Raw genomic sequence first — 24,372 nt, 5'->3', positions numbered from 1 at the left:
CTTATGAATTCATTACAAATGACAGCAATGTTTCTATCAAACATCTCATCTGTTGTATTGATGAGTCACACCAGTAGAATGAAAACTTTCACTACTTTGTATACAAAACTTAGGAAAGCATCATACAGCAGCAAATTCATAGCATCATCTGATTTGTAAACCATTAGGTTCAGCCCTGAATACACTGTTTGACAGATGCTTTCAGCCTCTTAGGTTTTAAACAACAGTTTTTACTTGCCGAAATTCTCACTTCACTATTATGAGCATAAAACGAAGTGGTAGCAGCTGGTTCAGGTAAGCTAGCAATTCTCATCTACACTTAACAGCAAATCCTAAATTACAAACCACTTTCTCAGAAAAGTAGAATACTTACATTGGGGCTTTGAAGTTCTTTTCTGGTTTCAATTCCAAAATATTGCTCAAATGACCTTCTTAAATTTTCAAACTATCCAACCACAGAAATACCCAACTTAAGCAATGTACAAATTACTTGACAACCATACTATATAGAATCCAAAACTTAGAATGTCCAGAAACATCTACTTAACAATCATTCTTTATCTGGAGTTAAGGGCAAAGTCAGGAAAAACAAGAGCCTAACACTTGAGGAATGGGGCACATAATACCAGGAATGTACTACAAATGCACCGTGGAATTTGGCTTGCTGGGGAGTCCAGGGAAGACAAGACTAAAGGGTGTCCTGTCACATACTGTCTTTCCTTTAAGCCAGATCTCTGTAGAATAGGTGGCTCAGGAAGATGAGCAAGGCATACACTTGTAAAAAATTCAGCATGATATTAGAATTGGCCTTAGAGATAGCTGATTATGGTCCACTCACACCAAAAAGTAAGAAAAAATTATCCAAAAAGTATGCTTGATAGATTTGAATTGAGGAATTCATAATCGGAATTGTAAATATGAAGAATGTTGGGCCAGATACTGGTAGGCTTCTCAGTCAGACAAGACTGATATTTTCTTCATTTTTAGTTTGTTTCCTGACAGACCTTCTCTTTTTATACTGTAGAACAAAATAGAAACAAGACTTATGCTTCATAGGGTTTGTAACTAATTTCATCTGCTAACATGTTGGTATTTAGTGTGTTTCTGATAATTAAAACATTTGCTTTACCTATGAGAAGAATTCATGGGGGCATGAAATAATGTGGAAGTCAGCATATTCATGTTACCTTCTCCTCCAACCATCTTAAATCATGAATGCTACATTTTTCTCATTTGGTTAAAACCTTTTTGTTGATTTGTATGCTTGTTTTTTCTTTCTGCCTATAGCTTTGGTGAAAGACTTAAGGGCATTGTAGTAGGTAAATTAATCACAAAAGCAATGGCAACCTTACGTCTTCAGATTCTGAAAAATTACAACTACAGTTGAAGTTTATTTTAACCATATCTCCTTATATTATGCTTTGAAATATAAGAAAAATGTTAATTGTTCTCATAGGTATAGATGCTTTAGGTTTTCCCAGTGTTAGCAATGTACCTCTCCCAGTTTAATTACTAACTCAAATTGCATAGATCCTTTTTGAATCTCTAATTTTTCTTCATCATGCCTGTGCAGTTTCTTCAGGCCTCGTTATTTGGAGAATACAGAAAAAAAATGATAGAACACAGTGCTCTATTGTTCCTAATACAGGCATATCCAGGTCCCAAGTCATTTAAGGATTTAGAAAAACACATGCTATGCATGAAATATATTCAGATGCAAAAAATATTGCAACAGCATATATTTTTATTTTCTGCATAGATTATTTGCTTATAGTCTTGGGTTAACTTGATGAATATATTTCTGTAGTTAAGGCCATTTGTGATGTGTAAAACAGAGAGTGTATAGGTTCTGTCTCTTGTGTTTGTCTGTATTAATGAGAAACCGTCACATAAACAACCATGAGCATGTTGTTACAATCTAACATTCATAATCATTCTTTCTTTTTCCTTGTACAGACAGTTTGTCTTCTAAGCCATTGCATTCAGATTTTTCAGTAATGGGCCATTCAATTAGACATTATATGTGCTCAAGTTATATGAATATTTTAAATTTATAAAAATATAAGGTATAGTCTATTCAATAGTAAAATCTCTAGTTTGAAAGTAATTTAAAATTAATTTTAAAGTTTTAATCAATTTATATATAAAAATATACCATTAAAAGCATATTGCTAGTCATTGATTTTTTTCAGCAAATCAATGACAATACTGCTACTTAATAGATTGCCATTTCAATACCTGTAGAATATTTTCAAATCAAGACATATCAATACTGATTCCAAATCTGCGACACTAGTGGTAGCTCCCACTCTTGAATTTGCAGTTTCGTGAAAGAGAATGTACTTCCACAGAGCCAAATAAAATCAAATAAAAGTCATAGTTTTGCTATGTAGCCAGAAATTAAAGAACAAGTCTGAGATTCACATATTCATTTCCAAATTTCAAGGAAATTGTATTCTTCCAGTAATTCTCTCAGCTAGTAAGTTCCATATCAGAGTTAGCAGCTGCTTTATATTTCAGATTCATTAGGAAGTTTTTCTTTGTGTATCATCAGTAGAGAAACTGAAATCATTATAAGTATTTATTGATCTATAAATCACTTTTGAAATTGTAATTTCCATTGACCTGATGGAGGTTCAGCTATAGGAATGATTTTTCTTTCCTGATAGGAGGGGAGATAATTCTTACAGAGCTTGGGGTAAGGTTCAGGGGTCATTGTATCTGATATCTGTATTAGAGATTACTGTCCATGAGAAAATGGACAAGATGTGACCTGGAATTGAGGTTCAAGTCAAAGCCAGGTTTAGAACAGGTTGTAAATCCAGATGAATCAAAGAAGCCATGAGAAGAGACAGTCTGAGAAAGGGAGAAAGAGCAAGAGCAGCCCAGTGGTGAAATATGTGTTAATTCCAGACACAGAGTGCTAATATTTGTGAAGGGCTTGTAGAATATTTGTACATAACATTTGTTTACCAGTCAAATTCATTAAGAAGTCAAGATTCCACTTGCTCTTAGCTCAATCTACTTATGCAATTTGAGTTTCTTCTAAATAATATCCAATAAATTGGCAGAGCTTGATGGCACAAGATAGGCAGTCTAATTTATTGTGGTTACATTGTCTAAGAAACCTTAACACGTGCATGCTTTTCTACAATATGAGGAGACTGGGAACACTAACTCCCAATTCTGATGAATATTTTGTTAAAGCTTTTCTTCCCTTTCATTTTAGCTGCCTTATCTGAGATAAATCAACTCAGTACTTTCAAGCTAAGGTTTAATTTCTCAATCTCTTTACTAGCAGAGTTAGTTAAGACCTCTGATTTGTGCATGTGAACTAAACTAGCCTAATATTTTTACTTTACTTAATTAGGTTTGGTTTTAATTTACTTTTGTTATCTTATAAATTTTAGGGTCTCAGGTAGATTATATTTGGCATCTGAACTAAATCTGGATCTTCATTAGAGTCAGATGGAAGTGTAGTACTTAAAAAGCCATTTAAAATGTCCTTAACTAGTTAAGACTGCTAGAATGTAAAGCCCCAAAAGAAAAGTTTTCAAGTAGTTATCAAATTTTAGTGGACCCTAGAGCAATATAGTGGTGAGGGGCATTGACAGACCCCCTACACAGTTGAAAAGCTGTGTATGACTTTTGACTCCCCGAAAGCTTAACTACTAGCCTGCTGATGATTGGAAGCCTTACCCATAACATAGTTGATTAATATATTTTGAATTATGTGTTGTATATTGTACTCTCACAATAAAGTAATCTAGAGAACAGAAATGTTATTAAGAAAATCATAATCATAAGATAAAATATATTTACTATTCATTAAATGGAAGTGGATCATCATAAAGGTCTTCACCCTCATCATCTTCATTGAATAGTCTGAGATGGAGAGGGAAGAGGAGGGCTTGGTCTTGCTGTCTCAGGTGTGACTGAAGCAGAAGAAAATCTGATATACGTGGACCCAGGCAGTTCAAACTCCTGTTTTCAAAGGTAAACTGTATATGACCTTTGAGGATAATAACATTGTAGATATACAGAGGTAGTCTTATTTTTTAAATTTTTATGGATACACAGTGGGTATGTGTGTATATATACATATATATATTATGGGATACATAAGATACTTTGATACAGGCATGCAATAATAATCACATCATGGAAAATGAGGTATCCATCCCCTCAAGCATGTCATTTGTGTTATAAACCATCCAGTTATATTCTTAGTTATTTTTAAATGTACAATTAAATTATTATTGACTAGGCATTCTTCTATATTATCAAATACTAGGTCTTATTTTTAACTATATATTTTTTATAACCATTAACCATCCCCAATTCTCCCCCACCCCAGCAGTACCCTTCGCAGACTCTAGTAATTATACTTCTGTTTTCTCCATGGATTTAATTGTTTTGATTTTTTGCACCCACAAATAAGGAAAAACATGCCAAGTTTGTGTTTCTGTGCCTGCTTATTTCATTAGCAAAATAATCGCTAGTTCCATCCATATTGTTGCAAGTGACAGAATCTCATCCCTTTTTATGGCTGCATAGTACTCCATTGTGTATATGTACCACATTTTCTTTATCCATTCATTTGTTGATGGACACTTAGGTTACTTTCAAATCTTGGCTTTTGTGAACAGTGCTTCAGCAAATATAGGAGTGCAGATATATCCTTGATACACTGATTTCCTTTCCTTTGGATATATACCCAGCAGTGGGGTTGCTGGATCATATGGCAGCTTTATTTTTAGTTTTTTGAGGAACATCCAAACTGTTCGCCATAGTGGTTGTACTAATTTACATTCCCAATGTCCTTCTTCTCTCTCTATCCATAGGTTCAATTGTTTTGATTTGAATCCTCATACAAAAGTATAGGAGAATTCCCTTTTCTCCACATCCTTGCCAATATTTGTTATTGCCTATGTTGGATAAAAGCAGTTTTAGCTGGTGTGAGATAATACTCATTGTATATTTGACTTGCATTTCCCTAGTGATCAATGATGTTGGACACCTTTTCATATGCCTGTTTGCCATCTGTATGTCTTCTTTTGAGAAATAACTATTCAAATCTTTTGCCCATTTTTTATTGGATCATTATATATATTTTTTCCTGTTGACATTATTGAGCCCTTACACATTCTGATTGTTAATCCCTTGTCAGATGGGTCATTTGCATATATTTTCTCCTATGTTGTGGATTGTCTCCTCCCTTTGTTGATTGTTTCCTGCATTGTTCAGAAACTTTTAAACTTGGCGTGATCCCATTTGTCCATTTTTGCTTTGGGTGCATGTGCTTGTGGGATATTACTCAATATATTAGTCTGTTCTCATGCTGCTAATAAATACATATCCAAGACTGGCTATTTATAAAGGAAAGAGGTTTAATTGACTCACAGTTACACATGGCTGAGGGGGGCTCAAAATCCTGGCAGAAGGCAAATGAGAATCAAAGTCACATCTTATACAGCAACCAGCAAAAGAGAGGGTGCAGGGCAGCTCCCCTTTATAAAACCATCAGATCTCATGAGACTTATACACTATCACGAAAACAGCATGGGAAAGACCCACCCCCATAATTCAGTTACCTCCCACTGGGGTCCCTCCCATGACAGACGGCAATTATGGGGGTTACAATTCAAGATAAGATTTGGGTGGGGACACAGCCAAACCATATTATTTCATGACAGGCCCCTCCCAAATCTCATGTCTTCACATTTCAAAACCAATAATGCTTTCCCAACAGTCTCCCAAAAGTCTTAACTCATTTCAGAATTAACTTAAAAGTCCACAGTACTAAGTCTCATCTGAGACAAGACAATTCCCTTTTGCCTATGAGCCCATAAAAATGAAAGCAAGTTAGCTACTTTCTAGATACAATGGGGATATAGGCATTGGGTAAACACACCCATTCCAAATGGAAGAAGTTGGCCAAAACAAGGGGCCTATAGGCCCCATGCAAGTCCGAAATCCAATAGGGCAGTCATTAAATCTTAAAGTTCCAAAATGATCTCCTTTGACTCCATGTCTCACATCCAGCTCATGCTGATGCAAGAGGTGGGTTCCTGTGGCCTTATACAGCTCTGCCTCTGTGGCTTTGCAGAGTACAGCCCTGCTTCCCAGCTGCTTTTATTAGCTGGTGTTGAGTGTCTGCCTTTTCTAGGTGCATGGTGTAAGTTTTCAGTCCATATACTATTCTGGCATCTGGAGGGCAGTGGCCCTTTTCTCACAGCTCCCCTAGGGAATACCCCAGTGGGGACTCCTTGTGGGGGATTCAACCCCATATTTCCCTTCTGTACTGCCCAAGCAGAATTTCTCCATGAGGGCTTTACTCCTGCAGCAAACTTCTGCCTAGACATTCAGGCATTTCCTTACATCCTCTGAAATCTAGGCAGAGGTTCCCAAACCTCAATTCTTAACTTCTGTGTACTGGCAGGATCAACCATGTGGAAGCTGCCAAGGCTTGGGGCTTGTACACTCTGAAGTCATGGCCCAAGTTGTACCCTGGCCCCTTTTAGCCATGGCTGGAGTGGCTGGGATACAGGAAACCAAGTCCCAAGGCTGCATACTGCAGAGGGGTCCTGGATCTTGTCCAGGAAACCATTTTCCCCTCCTAGGCCTCTAGGCCTGTGATGAGAGGGGCTGCCATCAGTGGTTAACATTTGGCTCCTTACTATTCAAATTTCTGCAGTAGGCCTGAATTTCTCCTAAGATAATGAGTTTTCTTTTCTATTGCATCATTAGGCTGCAATTTTTTTGAAATTTTATGTTCTGCTTCCCTTTTAAACATAAGTTCTAATTCCAAACCATATCATTGTGAATTCATAAAAGTGAATGCTTTTAACAGCACCCAAATCAATTAATGAATGCTGCTTAGAAATTTCTTCTACCAGATATACTAAATCATCTCTCACAAGATCAAATTTCCATAGATCTCTGGGTATGGGCAAAATGCTGCCAGTGCCTTTGTAAAGCATAACAAGAGTCACCATTGCTGCAGTTCCCAACAAATTCCTCATCTCCATCTGGGACCACATCACTGTGGCCTTCAGTGTCCACATCACTATCACTACATTTGTCAAAGCTATTCAATGAGTCTCTAAGAAGTTTCAAACTTTCTCACATTTTACTCTCTTATTCTGAGCCCTCCAAACTGTTCCAACCTCTGCCTGTTACCCAGTTCCAAACTCACATTCACATTTTTTGATATCTTTACAGCAGCCCTTCACTCTACTGGTACCATTTTACTGTATTGGTCTTATAAAGATCTTCTTTGTAAGTCTTGAGTATGACTTCTTTTAGGGTAACTTGTGAAGAAAAGATGTTTTACTGACTCACAGTGCCACATGACTGGGTAGGCCTCACAATCGTGGTGGAAGACAGATGAGGAGCAAAGTCACATATTATGTGATGTCAGTCAACGGAGAGTGTGCAGGGAATCTCTTCTTTATAAAATGACCAGATCTTATGAAACTTATTCACTATCACAAAAACAGCATGAAAAAGACTCGCAGCCATGATTCAATTACCTCCAACTGGGTTCCTGTCACAACACATGAGAATTGTGAGAGCTACAACTCAAGATGAGATTTGCGTGGGTACACAGCCAAACCATATCACTCAGAAAACAGGTATCAAATATGTTTATATCGTTTGGCTGTGTACCCACCCAAGTCTTATTTTGAATTGTAGCTCCCATAATTCCCATGTGTTGTGGGTGGGAACTAGTGGGAAATAATGGAATAATGGGGGTGGTTCTGCTATACTATTCTCATGCTAGTGAATAAGTCTCACATGATCTGATGGTATTATAAGGGGTTTCCCTTTTTGCTTGGCTCTCATTTTCTCTCGTCTGCTGCCATGTAAGACATGCCTTTTGCCTCCCACCATGATTGTGAGGCCTCTTCAGCCATGTAGAACTGTGAGTCTATTAAACCTCTTTTTCTTTATATATTACCCAGTCTCTGGTATGACTTTGTCAGCAGCATGAAAATGGACTAATACATATGTTCTTGGAAGTTTTGTGAAAAATGAGTTCACTGTAGGCATATGAATTTACTTTTAGGTCCTCTGTTCTGTTCCATATGTCTAATGTCTGTTTTTATGCCAATACCATGTAGTTTTGGTTACTGTAGCTCTGCAGTATAACTTGAAGTCAGATAATGTGATTCCTCTAGTTTTGCTCTATTTGCCTAGGATAGCTTTGACTATTCTGGGCTTTTTGTGGTTCCACATAAATTTTAGGATTGTTTTTCCTACTTCTGTGAAGAATGTCATGGGTATTTTAATAGGAATTGCATTGAATCAGTAGATTGCTTTGGGTAGTGGGACATTTTAACGATATTGATTCTCCCAATTCATGAACTTGGAATATCCTTCCTTTTTTTTTTTTTGTTTATTGTATTTGGGCTCTGCATCCTGCAGGATTGTTGTATAGGTACATACATGCCATGGTGGTTTGCTGTCTCCATCCCCCTGCCCCCGGTCGTCTACATCAGGCATTTCTCCTTGTGTTATCCATCCCCATCCTCCCTGGCCCCCCCACTGTGCCTCCCTCCCCTCCCCTCCATCCCCCCACCGCCTAGCCCTGTAAGTGTTGTTCCTTTCCCTGTGCTCAAGTGTTCTCATTGTTCATCACCTGCCTATGAGTGAAAACATGCAGTGCTTGTTTTTCTGTTCTTGTGTCAGTTTGCTGAGAATGATGGTTTCTAGCTTCATCTATGTCTCTACAAAGCACATGAACTCATCATTTTTTATGACTGCATAGTATTCCATTGTGTATATGTGCCACATTTTTTTTTGTCCAGTCTATCATTGATGGGCATTTGGGTTGGTTCCAGGATTTTGCTATTGTAAACACTGCCACAATGAACACACATGTGCATGTGTCTTTATTATAGAATGATTTATGATCCTTTGGGTATATACCCAATAATACCCAAAGGTATTCCTGGGTCAAATGCAATTTTTGTTTCTAGATCCTTGAGGAATCGCCACACTGTCTTCCACAATTATTGCACTAATTTGCATTCCCACCAACAGTGTAAAAGTGTTCCTATTTCTCCACATCTTCTCCAGCATCTGTTGTCTCCAGATTTTTTAATGATCACCATTCTAACTGGCATGAGATGGTGTCTCATTGTGGTTTTGATTTGCATTTCTCTAATGACCAGTGATGATGAACATTTTTTCATATGTTTGTTGGCTGCATATTTGTCTTCTTTTGAAAAGTGTTCATATCCTTTGCCCACTTTTGAATGGGTTTGTTTTTCTTGTAAATCTGCTTTAGTTCTTTGTAGATTCTGGAATATCCTTCCATTTTTTGTGTGTCCTCTTCAGTTTCTTTTATCAGTATTCATAGTTTTCATTGTAAAAATATTTTATAAGTTCAGCTAATTTCTACATATTTTATTTGTGGTTATTGTAAATGGAAATTACTTTTTAATATTTATTTTCATATCATTCACTGTTAATATACAGAAATTCTACTGATTATTGTATGTTAATCTTGTATCCTGCAACTTTACTACATTTATTAGTTCTAAAAGTTGTTTGGTGGAATCTTTGGGTTTCTCCACATTCAAGATTATATCATCTGCAAATGAGGATAATTTTACTTCTTCCATTTCAAATGGGATGCCCTTTACTTCTTTCTCTTTTCCAGTTGCCCTAACTAGAACTTTCAGGACTATGTTGAATAACAGTTGTGAAAGTGGGCATCCTTGTCCTTATATCAGAGAAAAACCTTTTAGTTTTTCCCCTTCAGTATAATACTAGCTGTTGGTATTTCATATATGGCTTTTATTATGTTAAGGTATGTTCCTTCTATACAGTTTTCTGAAGGTTTTTTTTTTATCATGAAGGATGTTAAATTTTATCAAATGCTTATTAAAAAATCAATTGAAGCAGTCATATGGTTTTTGTCATTTATTTTGTTTATATGAGGAATCATATTGATTGATTTGTGTATGTTGAACTATCTTTGAATCCTGGAGATATATTCCACTTGGTCATAATGAATGATCTTTTTAATGTCTTGTTGAATTCAGTTTGCTAGTTTATCAGAGATACTGGCCTATAATTTTCTTTTTTATATTATGCTTTAAGTTCTGGTGTACATGTGCAGATCATGCAGGTTTGTTAATAGATATACACATGCCATGGTGGTTTGCTGCATTCATCACCCCATTTATCTGTATTAGGTATTTCTCCTAATGCTATCCCTCCCCATGTCCCCACCCCCCTGCTATTCTTCCCCTAGCCCCCACCCCCTTATTATCTCAAAAAGAATAAGCTGTTTTTGACAAGCCCACAGCCAATATCATACTGAATGGGAAAAACTGGAAGTATTCCCTTTGAAAACTGGCACAAGGCAAGGATGACCTCTCAACCACTCCTATTCAACATAGTATTGGAAGTTTGTCATAAATATCTTATTATTTTGAGATTTGTCATAAATATCTTACTATTTTGAGGTATGTTTCATCAATGCCTAGTTTATTGAGCATTTTCAGCATGGAGGCTGTTCAATTTTATCAAAGGCCTTCTCTGTATTGAGATAATCATGTGGTTTTTGTCTTTGATTCTGTTTATATGATGGATTATCTTTATTGATTTGTATATGTTGAACTGGCCTTGCATCCCAGGGAAGAAGCTAATTTGATCATGATGGATGAATTTTTCAATATATTGCTGGATTCAGCTTGCTGGTATTTTTTGAGGATTTTTTCATCAACATTCATCAGGGATATTGGCCTGAAACTTTTCTTTAGTTGTGTCTGTACCAGGTTTTGGCATCAGGATGATGCTAGTCTAATAAAATGAATTAGAGAGGATTCTCTCTTTTTCTGTAGTTTGCAATAGTTTCAGAAGTAATGGTACCAACTCCTCCTTGTACCTCTGCTAGAATTCAGCTGTGAGACTATCTCATCCTGGACATTTTTTGGTTGGCAGGCTATTAATTGCTGCCTCAATTTCAGAACTTATTATTGGTCTATTCAGAGATTCAGTTTCTTCCTGGTTTAATCTTGGGAGGGTGTAAGTGTCCAGGAACTTATTCTTTTCTTCTAGATTTTCTGGTTTATGTGCATAGAGGTGTTTATAGTATTCTCTGATGGTAGTTTGTATTTCTGTGAGATCAGTGGTGATATCACCTTTATCATTATTTTATTGCATCTATTTGATTCTTCTCTCTTTTTTTTACTTTATTAGTCTTGCTAGTGGTCTACCTGTTTTGTTGATTTTTTCAAAATACAAACTCCTAGATTCATTAATTTTTTAATATTAATTTATTTTTTATTGCATTTTAGGTTTTGGGGTACGAATGAAGAACATGCAAGATTGTTGCATAGGTACACATGTGGCAGTGTGATTTGCTGCCTTCCTCCCTTCACCTATATCTGGCATTTCACTCCATGCTATCTCTCCCCAACTCCCCACCCACCACTGTCCCTCCCCTACTTCCCCCCAACAAATGCCAGTGTGTCATTAATTTTTAAAGGGTTTTTCATGTCTGTATCTCCTTCAGTTCTACTCTGTAGTTATTTCTTGTCTTCTGCCAGCTTTTGAATTTGTTTTTCCTTGCTTCTCTAGTTCTTTTTTTTTTTTGGATTTTAGGTTTTGGGGTACATGAGCAGAGCATGCAAGACAGTTGCACAGGTACACACATGGCAGTGTGCTTTTCTTTCCTTCTTCCCTTCACCCATATTTGGCATTTCTCCCCAGGATATCCCTCCCCACCTTTCCCTCCCACTGGCCTTCCCCTTTTCCCCCCAATAGACCCCAGTGTTTAGTACTCCCCTTTCTGTGTCCATGTGTTCTCATTTTTCATCACCCGCCTATGAGTGAGAATATGCGGTGTTTCATTTTCTGTTCTTTTGTCAGTTTGCTGAGGATGACGTTCTCCAGATTCATCCATGTCCCTACAAACGACACAAACTCATCATTTCTGATTGCTGCATAATATTCCATGGTGTATATGTGCCACATTTTTCCAATCCAGTCTATTATCAGTGGGCATTTTGGTTGATTCCAGGTCTTTGCTATTGTAAACAGTGCTGCAATGAACATTCGTGTACATGTGTCCTTATAGTAGAACTATTTATACTCTTTTGGATATATACCCAGTAATGGGATTGCTGGGTCAAATGGAATTTCTATTTCTAAGGCCTTGAGGAATCACCACACTGTCTTCCACAATGGTTGAACTAATTTACACTCCCACCAACAGTGTAAAAGTGTTCCTTTTTCTCCACATCCTCTCCAGCATCTGTTGTCTCCAGATTTTTTAATGATCGCCATTCTAACTGGCGTGAGATGGTATCTCAATGTGGTTTTGATTTGCATCTCTCTGATGACCAGTGACGATGAGCATTTATTCATATGATTGTTGGCCTCATATATGTCTTCTTTTGTAAAGTGTCTGTTCATATCCTTTGCCCACTTTTGAATGGGCTTGTTTGTTTTTTTCCTGTAAATCCGTTTGAGTTCTTTGTAAATTCTGGATATCAGCCCTTTGTCAGATGGGTAAACTGCAAAAATTTTTTCCCATTCTGTTGGTTGCCGGTCCACTCTAGTGACTGTTTCTTTTGCCGTGCAGAAGCTGTGGAGTTTCATTAGGTCCCATTTGTCTATTTTGGCTTTTGTTGCCAATGCTTTTGGTGTTTTGTTCATGAAGTCCTTGCCTACTCCTATGTCCTGGATAGTTTTGCCTAGATTTCCTTCTAGGGTTTTTATGGTGCCAGGTCTTATGTTTAAGTCTTTAATCCATCTGGAGTTAATTTTAGTGTTAGGTGTCAGGAAGGGGTCCAGTTTCTGCTTTCTGCACATGGCTAGCCAGTTTTCCCAACACCATTTGTTAAACATGGAATCCTTTCCCCATTGCCTGTTTTTGTCAGGTTTATCAAAGATTGTATAGTTGTAGATATGTTGTGTTACCTCCGGTGCCTCTGTTCTGTTCCATTGGACTATATCTCTGTTTTGGTACCAGTACCATACTGTTTTGATTACTGTAGCCTTGTAGTATAGTTTGAAATCCGGTAGTGTGATGCCCCCCACTGTGTTCTTTTTGCTTAGAATTGACTTGGCTATGCGGGCTCTCTTTTGGTTCCATATGAAGTTCATGGTGGTTTTTTCCAGTTCTGTGAAGAAAGTCAATGGTAGCTTGATGGGGATAGCGTTGATTCTGTAAATTACTTTGGGCAGTATAGCCATTTTCACGATATTAATTCTTCCTAACCATGAACATGGAATGTTTCTCCATCTGTTTGTGTCCTCTCTGATTTCGTTGAGCAGTGGTTTGTAGTTCTCCTTGAAGAGGTCAATTACGTTCCTTGTGAGTTGTATTCCAAGGTATTTTATTCTTTTTGTAGCAATTGTGAATGGCAGTTCATTCTTGATTTGGCTTTCTTTAAGTCTGTTATTGGTGTAGACGAATGCTTGTGATTTTTCACATGGATTTTATATCCTGAGACTTTACTGAAGTTGCTTATCAGTTTCAGGAGTTTTTGGGCTGAGGTGATGGGGTTTTCTAGGTATACTATCATGTCGTCTGCAAATAGAGACAATTTGGCTTCCTCCTTTCTTATTTGAATACCCTTTATTTCTTTTTCTTGCCTGATTGCTCTGGCTAGAACTTCCAGAACTATATTGAATAGGAGTGGTGAAAGAGGGCATCCTTGTCTAGTGCTGGATTTCAAAGGGAATGCTTCCAGTTTTTGCGCATTCAGTATGATATTGGCTGTTGGTTTGTCATAAATAGCTTTTATTACTGTGAGATACATTCCATCGATACCGAGTTTATTGAGGGCTTTTAGCATAAAGGGCTGTTGAATTTTGTCAAATGCCTTCTCTGCATCAATTGAGATAATCATGTGGTTTTTGTTTTTGGTTCTGTTTATGTGGTGAATTACATTTATAGACTTGTGTATGTTGAACCAGCCTTGCATCCCCAGGATGAATTCTACTTGATCATGATGAATAAGTTTTTTGATTTGCTGTTGCATTCGGCTTGCCAATATTTTATTGAGGATTTTTGCATCTATGTTCATCATGGATATTGGCCTGAAGTTTTCTTTTCTTTTTGGGTCTCTGCCAGGTTTTGGTATCAGAATGATGTTGGTCTCGTAAAATGATTTGGGAAGTATTCCCTCTTTTTGGATTGTTTGAAATAGTTTTAGAAGGAATGGTACCAGCTCCTCTTTGTGTGTCTGGTAGAATTCGGCTGTGAACCCGTCTGGACCTGGGCATTTTTTGTGTGGTAGGCTCTTAATTGCTGCCTCGACTTCTGCCCTTGTTATTGGTCTATTCATAGTTTCAGCTTCCTCCTGGTTTAGGCTTGGGAGGACACAGGAGTCCAGGAATTTATCCATTTCTTCCAGGTTTACTAGTTTATGTGCATAGAGTTGTTTGTAATATTCTCTGATGATGGTTTGAATTTCTGTGGAATCTGTGGTGATTTCCCCTTTATCATTTTTTATTGCATCTATTTGGTTGTTCTCTCTTTTCTTTTTAATCAATCTGGGTAGTGGTCTGTCTATTTTGTTGATCTTTTCAAAAAACCAGCTCTTGGATTCATTGATTTTTTGGAGGGTTTTTCGTGTCTCAATCTCCTTCAGTTCAGCTCTGATCTTAGTTATTTCTTGTCTTCTGCTGGGTTTTGAGTTTTTTTGATCTTTCTCCTCTAGCTCTTTCAATTTTGATGATAGTGTGTCAATTTTGGATCTCTCCATTCTTCTCATATGGGCACTTATTGCTCTATACTTTCCTCTAGAGACTGCTTTAAATGTGTCCCAGAGGTTCTGGCATGTTGTGTCTTCGTTCTCATTGGTTTTGAAGAACTTCTTTATTTCTGACTTCATTTCATTGTTTACCCAGTCAACATTCAAAAGCCAGTTGTTCAGTTTCCATGAAGCTGTGCGGTTCTGGGTTGGTTTCTGTATTCTGAGTTCTACCTTGATTGCACTATGGTCTGAGAGGCTGTTTGTTATGAATTCAGTTGTTTTGCATTTGTTGAGCAGTGCTTTACTTCCAATTATGTGGTCAATTTTTGAGTAGGTGTGATGTGGTGCTGAGAAGAATGTGTATTCTGTGGATTTGGGGTGGAGAGTTCTGTAAATGTCTATCAGGTTTGCTTGCTCCAGGTCTGAGTTCAAGCTCTGGATATTCTTGTTGATTTTTTGTCTGGTAGATCTGTCTAGTATTGACAGTGGAGTGTTAAAGTCTCCCACTATTATTGTGTGGGAGTCTAAGTCTCTTTGTAAGTCACTAAGAACTTGCCTTATGTATCTGGGTGCTCCTGCATTGAGTCCATATATGTTTAGGATCGTTAGCTCTTCTTGTTTTATCGATCCTTTAACCATTATGTAATGGCCTTCTTCGTCTCTTTTGATCTTTGTTGCTTTAAAGTCTATTTTATTAGAGATGAGAATTGCAACTCCTGCTTTTTTTTGCTCTCCATTTGCTTGGTAAATCTTCCTCCATCCCTTTATTTTGAGACTTTGTGTATCCTTGCATGTGAGATGGGTTTCCTGGATACAGCACACTGATGGGTTTTGGATTTTTATCCAATTTGCCAGTCTGTGTCTTTTGATTGGTGCATTTAGTCCATTTACATTTAGGATTAATATTGTTATATGTGAATTTGATACTGCCATTTTGATGCTAAGTGGCTGTTTTGCCTGTTAGTTGTTGTAGATTCTTCATTATGTTGATGCTCTTTAGCATTTAGTGTGATTTTGGAATGGCTTGTACTGGTTGTTCCTTTCTATGTGTAGTGCCTCTTTTAGGAGCTCTTGTAAAGCAGGCCTGGTGGTGACAAAATCTCTGAGTACTTGCTTGTTCGCAACGGATTTTATTTTTCCTTCACTTCTGAAGCTCAGTTTGGCTGGATATGAAATTCTGCGTTGAAAGTTCTTTTCTTTAAGAATGTTGAATATTGGCCCCCACTCTCTTCTGGCTTGTAGTGTTTCTGCCGAGAGATCTGCTGTGAGTCTGATGGGCTTCCCTTTGTGGGTGACCCAACCTTTCTCTCTGGCTGCCCTTAGTATTTTCTCCCTTATTTCAACCTTGTTGAATCTGACGATTATGTGCCTTGGTGTTGCTCTTCTTGCGGAATATCTTTGTGGTGTTCTCTGTATTTCCTGCATTTGAATGTTGGCTTGTCTTGCTAGGTGGGGGAAGTTTTCCTGGATGATGTCCTGAAGAGTATTTTCCAGCTTGGATTCATTCTCTTCGTCCCCTTCTGGTACACCTATCAAACGTAGGTTAGGTCTTTTCACATAGTCCCACATTTCTTGGAGACTTTGCTCATTCCTTTTTGCGCTTTTTTCTCTAATCTTGGTTTCTCATTTAATTTCATTGAGTTGGTCTTCGACTTTAGATATTCTTTCTTCTGCTTGGTCAATTCGGCTATTGAAACTTGTGCATGCTTCGCGAAGTTCTCCTATTGTGGTTTTCAGCTCCTTTAATTCATTCATATTCCTCTCTAAGTTATCCATTCTTGTTATCATTTCCTCATATCTTTTTTTTTAAGTTCCTTAGTTTCTTTGCATTGATTTAATACATGTTCTTTTAGCTCACAAAAGTTTCTCATTATCCACCTTCTGAAGTCTAATTCCGTCATTTCGTCACAGTCATTCTTTGTCCAGCTTTGTTCCCTTGCTGGTGAGGAGTTTTGGTCCTTTCTAGGAGGTGAGGTGTTCTGGTTTTGGGTGTTTTCCTCCTTTTTTCGCTGGTTTCTTCCCATCTTTGTGGGTTTAATTGTTTGTCATCTGCATAGTTGCTGACTTTTCGATTGGGTCTCTGAGTGGACACCCAGAGTGTTGATGATGAAGTATTTCTGTTACTTGGTTTTCCTTCTACCAGCCTAGCCCCTTCGCTGTACGACTGCTGAGGTCCACTCTAGGCCCTGCTTGTCTGGGGTGCACCTCTAGCAGCTGTGGCACAGTGAGGGATGCTACCTGTTTCTTTTTCTGCTATCTTTGTCCCAGGATGATGCCTGCCAAATGTCAGTCTTTTGGATATAGAGGGGTCAGGGAGCTGCTTTAGGAGACAGTTTGTTCTTTTTAGGAGCTTAATTTCTGAGCTGTGAGCTCTGTTGTTCATTCAGGGCTGTTAGGCTGCTATGTTTGATTCTGCTGCAACAGAGCTCATTAAAAAACCCTTTTTTTCTCAAATGCTGTGTGTTGGGAGGTTCGGGCTTTATTTTTCAATGTCCGTTGAGGTGTCCTGCCCAGCTAGGAGGCAGACTAGCCAATGTTTGCCTGCTGAGTCTCCGCCCTGCTGTTGTGTGATTCGCCCTGTTCCTGTAGGCTCTGCTGTGGTCTTCAGCACGCCCTGCGGTGGAGTCTCTTCATTTTAGCGTGTTGCCTCGGCAACGGCAGGCTGCATCAGCAATGGGCGTGTATCTCAGTAGGGACGGGTTGCCTCGGAAACGGGAGGCTGCGTCAGCAGTGGGCGTGTATCTCAGTAGGGACGGGTTGCCTCGGCAACGGCTGGCTGCGTCAGCAGTGGGCGTGTATCTCAGTTGGGGCAGGTTGCCTCGGTAGTGGTGGACGCCCCTCCCCCACAGAGCGTCTCGGACCAGCTGCTCGGGATAGTTTGAAATCGCAGTTTGTTCGTCCCACTGGGTACCCTGAATGCTCTGTCCCTGCAATCCCCTGGGCTGGCCTACTGTCCAAGTCTCGTTCAGTCTCAAGTCCAGCCCTCTCAAGTCACAGGTTGCCGGTTCAACAGGGCACCCGAAAAGCACACCCTGTGGGGATTGCTGGGTAGGGCAAGCTGCCGCCGTCCCAGCTGCCGGCTTCGCCAGGCAGACTTACTGCCTGGCGTCCCATGTCTCCCTTACACTTGGGAGTTTCCCCGTTCTGTGGGCAACAAAGATCTGTCTGGAAATGCAACTCCGACTCACCTCTTTGCAGATTCAACGAGAGCTCCAATCCTGGGTTGTTCTCACAACACCATCTTGAGTCCTCCTCTGGGCGCTTCTCTAGTTCTTTTAATTGTGATGTTCGGGTGTCAAGTTTAAATCTTTTCTGCTTTCTCCTGTGGACAGTTAGTGCTATAAATTTTCTTTAAATGTGTCCCAGAGATTCTAGTACATTGTGTCTTCATTCTCATTGGTTTCAAAGAACATCTTTATTTCTATCTTCATTTTGTTATTTATCCAGTAGTCATTCAGAAGCAGGTTGTTTAGTTTCCCTGTAGTTGTTTGGTTTTGAGTGAGTTTCTTAATCCTGAGTTCTAATTTTATTGTTTTATTGCACTATGATTCGAGAGACTGTTATGATTTCCATTCTTTTGCTTTTGCTGAGGAGTGATTTGCTTCCAATTATGTGGTCAATTTTAGAATAAGTGGGATGTGGTGCTGAGAAGAATGTATATTCTGTGGATTTGGGGTGGAGAGTTCTGTAGATGTCTATTAGGTTCACTTGGTCCAGATCTGAGTTCAAGTTCTGGATATCCTTATTGATTTTCTGTCTCATTGATCTGTCTAGTATTGACAGTAGGGTGTTAAAGGCTCCCACTATTATTATGTGGGAGTCTAAGTCTTTGCAGGTCATTAAGAACTTGCTTTATGCATCTGGGTGCTCCTGTATTGGGTGCATATATATTTAGAATAGTTAGCTCTTCTTATTGCATTAATCCCTTTACCATTATGTAATGCCCTTCTTTAAGCTTATCCATCACGATCAAGTTGGCTTCATCTCAGGGATGCAAGGGTGGTTCAACGTCTGCAAATCTGTAAATGTAATCCATCACATCAACAGAACCAAAGACAAAGATATGAAAAACCACATGATTATCTCAATAGATGCCGAGAAGACCAACAAAATTCAACAGTCCTTTATGCCAAAGAAATATCAATAGACTAGGCATTGATGGATCATATCTCAAAATAATAAAAGTTATTTATAGCAAACCCACAGCCAACATCATACTGAATGGGCAAAAACTGGAAGCATTTCCTTTAAAAACTGGCACAAGACAAGGATGTCCTCTCTCACCACTCCTATTCAACATAGTATTGGAAGTTCTGGCTAGGGCCATCAGGCAAGAGAAGGAAATAAAGCATATTCAAATAGGAAGAGAGGACATCAAATTGTCCCTGTTTGCAGATGACATGATTGTATATTTAGAACACCCCATCATCTCAACCTGAAATCTCCTTAAGCTGATAAGCAACTTCAGCAAAGTCTCAGGATACAAAATTAACGTGCAAAAATCACAAGCATTCCAACACACCAATAACAGACAAACAGAGAACCAAATCATGAGTGAACTCCCATTTGTAATTGCTACAAAGAGAATAAAATACCTAGGAATACAACTAACAAGGGATGTGAAGGAGTTCTTCAAGGAGAACTACAAACCACTACTCAAGGAGATAAGAGAGACCATAAACAGATGGAAAAACATCCCATGCTCATGGGAACGAAGAATCAGTATCATGAAAATGGCCATACTATCCAAAGTAATTTATATATTCAGTGCTATTACCACAAGCTACCAATGACTTTCTTCACAGAATTGGAAAAAAATACCTTAAACTTCATATAGAACAAAAAAGGGCCACCATAGCCAAGACAATCCTAAGGAAAAAAAAAAATCAATCTTGAAGTATTACACTACCTGACTTCAAACTATATTATAAGGCTACAGTAATCAAAACAGCATGGTACTGGTACCAAAACAGAGATGAACAATGGAACAGAACAGAGGCCTCAGAAAGATTGCCACACAACTACAACTATCTGTTCTTTGACAAAACTGACAAAAACAAGCTATGGAGAAAGGATTCTCTATTTAATAAATGGTGTTGGGACAACTGGCTAGCCATATGCAGAAAGTTGAAACTGGACCCCTTCTTTACATCTTATATAAAAATCAACTCTAGATGGAAAAAGATTTAAATATGAGGCCTAACACTATAAAAAATCTAAAAGAAAACCTAGGCAATACCATTCAGGACATAGGCATGGGCAAGAACTTCATGACTAAAACACCACAAGCAATGGCAACAAAAGCCAAAATAGACAAATAGGATCTAATTAAGCTTAAGAGCTTCTGCACAGTGAAAGAAACTATCAATAGAGCAAACCAGCAACCAACAGAATGGGAAAAATATTTTGCACTCTATCCATCTGACAGAGGGCTAATATCCAGAATCTACAAAGAACTTAAACAAATATACAAGAAAAAAATAAGCCCATCAAAAAGTGGGCAAAGGATATGAACAGACACTTTTCAAAAGAAGACATTTATGTAGGCAATGAATGTGTGAAAAAAAGCTCATCATTACTGGTCATTAGAGAAATACAAATCAAAACTTCAATGAGATAGCATCTCACACCGATTAGAGTGGTGATCATTAAAAAATCAGGAGACAACAGTTGCTGGAGAGAATGTGGAGAAATAGGAACACCTTTACACTGTTGGTGGGAATATAAATTAATTCAACCATTGTGGAAGACAGTGTGAAAATTCTTTTTTTTTATCTTTCTTTTTAAAAAAATTGTACTTTAAGTCCCAGGATACATGTACAGATCTTGCAGGATTGTTGCATAGACACACATGCCATGGTGGTTCATTGTCTCCATACCACCATCACCTACATCAAGCATTTCTCCCAGTGTTATTCCTCCCCAACATCCCCACCCTGTGCTGTCCCTCCCCTAGCCTCCCATCTCCCAACATACCCCACTGTGTGATGTTCCCCTCCTTGTGCCCAGGTGTTTTCATTGTTCAACACCTGCCTATAAGTGAGAATATGCAGTGTTTGGTTTTTTATTCTTGTGTCAGTTTGCTGAGAAAACAACCCTTTCAAAAAGTTGGTGAAGGATATGAACAGACACTTTTCAAAAGAAGAGATTTATGCAGCCAACAAACATGAAAAAAAGCTCATCATCACTGGTCATTAGAAAAATGCAAATCAAAACCACATTTAGATACCAACTCATGCCAGTTATAATGGCGATCATTAAAGAAGGAGGAGACAACGGATGCTGGAGAGGATGTGGAGAAATAGGAATGCTTTTACACTGTTGGTGGGAGTGTAAATTAATTTGACCATTGTGGAAGACAGTGTGGCAATTCCTCAAGGATCTAGAACAAGAAATACCATTTGACCCAGCAATCCCATTACTGGATATATACCCAAAGGATTATAAATCATTCTATTATAAAGATACATGCACACATATGTTCTCTGTGGCTCTGTTTACAATAGCAAAGACCTGGAACCAACCCAAATGTCCACCAGTGATAGACTGGATAAAGAAAATTTGGCATATATACACCATGGAACACAGGGACACAGGGAGAGGAACATTACACACTGGGGCCTGGAGGTTGGCTGCCCTTGTTGGCTGCCTGTCTCATCACAGGTCCTGAGGCCTAGGAGGGAAGAATGGTTTTGCTGCCCTGTGCAGCCTCACCACACTGCTCCCTGCATCCTGGCTGTTCCTGCTACTGCCACAGCTCAAACGGGCCCAGGCACTCAGACTGCTGCTTCAGAGGAAGCAAGTCATAAGCCTTGGCAGCTTCCACATGCTGTTAAGCCTACATATGTGCAGAGTACAATAGTTGAGGTTTGGGAGCCTCCACCTAGATTTCAGAAGATGTATGGAAAACCCAGGATATACAGGCAGAAGCTGGTGCAGGAGTGGAACCTTCATGATGATCTCTATTAAAACAGCATGGAGATAAAATATGGGGTTGGAGCCCCCACACAGAGTCCCACTAGGACTAGGTGGAGCTGTGAGAAGAAGGCAACTGTACTCCAGATCCTAGAATAGGAGATCTACCAAGAGTTTGCTCCATGTACCTGGAAAAGCCACAGGCACATAATGTCAGTCCTTGAGAGCAGCTATGGGGACTGAGCTCTGCAAAGCCACAGGAGTGAAGCTGTGCAAGGCCTTGTGAGCCTACCCCTTGCAACAGTGTGGCCTGGACATGAGACATGGAGTCAAAGGAGATTATTTTGGAGCTTTAAGATTTAATGACTACCCTGCTGGATTGTGAACTTGAACGGAGTCTGTAGCGTTTTTCTTTTGAATGATGTCTCCCTTTCGGAAAGGGAGTACTCACCAAATGCCTAAAACTCCCCATTGTGTCTTAGAAGCAACTAACTTTCTTTTTATAGACTTATAGGCAGAAAGGACTTACTCTAGCTATTTTGTTATTTGTTTTATGGTTGTTTTGTGGTCTTCTTGTTTCAGGTGAGACTTTGGGCTTTGGACTTTTGAGTTAGTGCTAGAATGAGTTAAGACTTTGAGGGGCTGTTAGCATTATTGAATTTTGAAATGTGAGAATAACATGAGATTTGGGAGGGGCCGAGGCAAAATGATATGGTTTGGATCTGTGTTCCCACCCAAATCTTACATCAGATTGTAATCCCCAATGTTGGAGGTGGATCCTGGTGGGAGGTAATTAGATCATGGTGGCAGATTTACGCTTTGGTGCTGTTGTCGGAATCATGAGTGACATCGTGAGATCTGATTGTTTAAAGTGTGTGGTTCCTCTCCCACACTTTATCTTACTCTTGCTTTAATCCCGTAAGCTATTCTTGCTTCCCTTTTGTCTTCTTTTATGATTGCAAGTTTCCCGAGGCCTACCTACCTGTGCTTCCTGTACAGCCTGCAGAACTGTGAGCCAATTTGACCTCTTTTTTTCCATAATTTCTCGAGTTTCAGGTATTTATTTATAGCATTGCAAGCATGAACTAACAGAACTTCTTTCCTTGTATCCCACAGGTTTTGGTATGTTGTGTTTCCATTATCATTTGTTGCAACAAATTTTAAAATTTTCTTCTTCACTTCTTCATTTACCCACTGGTCATTCAGGAGTGTATTATTTAATTTTCATGTGTTTGTATAGTTTCCAAATGTTGACTTGTTATTGATTTGTAGTTTTACTCCAGTGGTCAGAGGGTCAGAGAAGATGCTTGAAATAATTCCAAGTTTTTGAAATGTTTTAAGACTTGTTTTGTGACATAAAATATGGTCTATCCTTAAGAATTATCTATATGCTGAGGAGAAGAATGTGTATTTTGGAGCCTGTGGGTGAAATGCTCTGTAAATATCTATTAGGTCTATTTAGTCTATGGTGCATATTAAGTCTGATGTTTCTTTATTGATATCCTGTCTGGAAGAGCTGTCCAATGGTGAAAGTGGGATATAGCAGTCTCCAGCTATTATTGTATTAAGGTGTATCTTTCTCTTTAGCTCTAATGTTTGCTTTATATATCTGGGTGCCCCAGTGTTGGGAGCACTGGAGGATACATATTTTTGTCAATATTTTTTTATAATTGTTATATTCTCTTGGTTAATTGACTCCTTTATCACTATATAATGAGCTTTTGGTCTCTTATTATAGTTTTTGGGTTGAAACCTATTTTGTGTAATTTGATTATAGCTACTCCTGCTCTTTTTTGGTTTCCTTTGGCATGGAATATCTTTTTTCATCCATTTATTTTCAGTCTATATATATATTTACAGTCAAACTATGCTTCTTGTAGCCACAGATCATTGGGTCTTGCTTTTTTATCCATTCAGCAATTCTATGTCTTTTAATGGAAGAGTTTAGTTAATTTACATTTAGTGTTATTATTGATGAGTCAGGATTTACTACAGCTATTTTGCTATTTGTTTTCTGGTTGTGTTTTGGTCTTCTCTTCCCATTTTCCTTTTAGTGGAGGTGATTTTCTCTGGTTATACAATGTAATATCTTCTTTATATTTTGTGTATTTGTTGTATGTTTTTAAATTTGAGATTACCATGAGTCTTGCAAATACTATTTTATAAAGCCATTATTTTAAGTAAATGACAACACTGTTTTCATGAACAAATAAAGCAAAAATAAAACTCATAAAAACTCTACTCTTTAACTTCATCCCACCTACTTTTTAAATGTTTTTGTTATCTTTATGTCTTATTGTACTCTCTATGTCTGGAAAGTCATTGTAGATATTATTTTTGATTGGTATACTATTTAGCTTTTTATGTAAGATAAGAGTATTTTACACAACACAATTACACTGTTATAATATTTTTTGTGTGTGCTAGTACCAGTGAGTTTTGCACCTTCAGTTGATTTATTTTGTCTCTTCTGATGGTGTATTTTCAAATAGCCTGTATTCAAGCTCACTAATTCTTTCTCCTGCTTGATCAATTCTGCTATTAAGAGACTTCAATGCATTCCTTAGTATGTCAATTTTATTTTTCAAGTCAAGACCCTTTCCTTGATTATTTTTAATAATTTCAATCTCCTCATTAAATTTATCTCATAGAATTCTGAATTCCTTTTGGTGTTTTCTTTAATTTGAGTTTCCTCAACACAGCTATTTTGAGTTATCTGAAAAGTCACATG

Source organism: Callithrix jacchus, chromosome 8, assembly GCF_049354715.1.
Source record: "Callithrix jacchus isolate 240 chromosome 8, calJac240_pri, whole genome shotgun sequence".
NCBI classification, from domain to species: domain Eukaryota; kingdom Metazoa; phylum Chordata; class Mammalia; order Primates; family Cebidae; genus Callithrix; species Callithrix jacchus.
Note: the sequence above shows the minus strand (reverse complement) of the source record.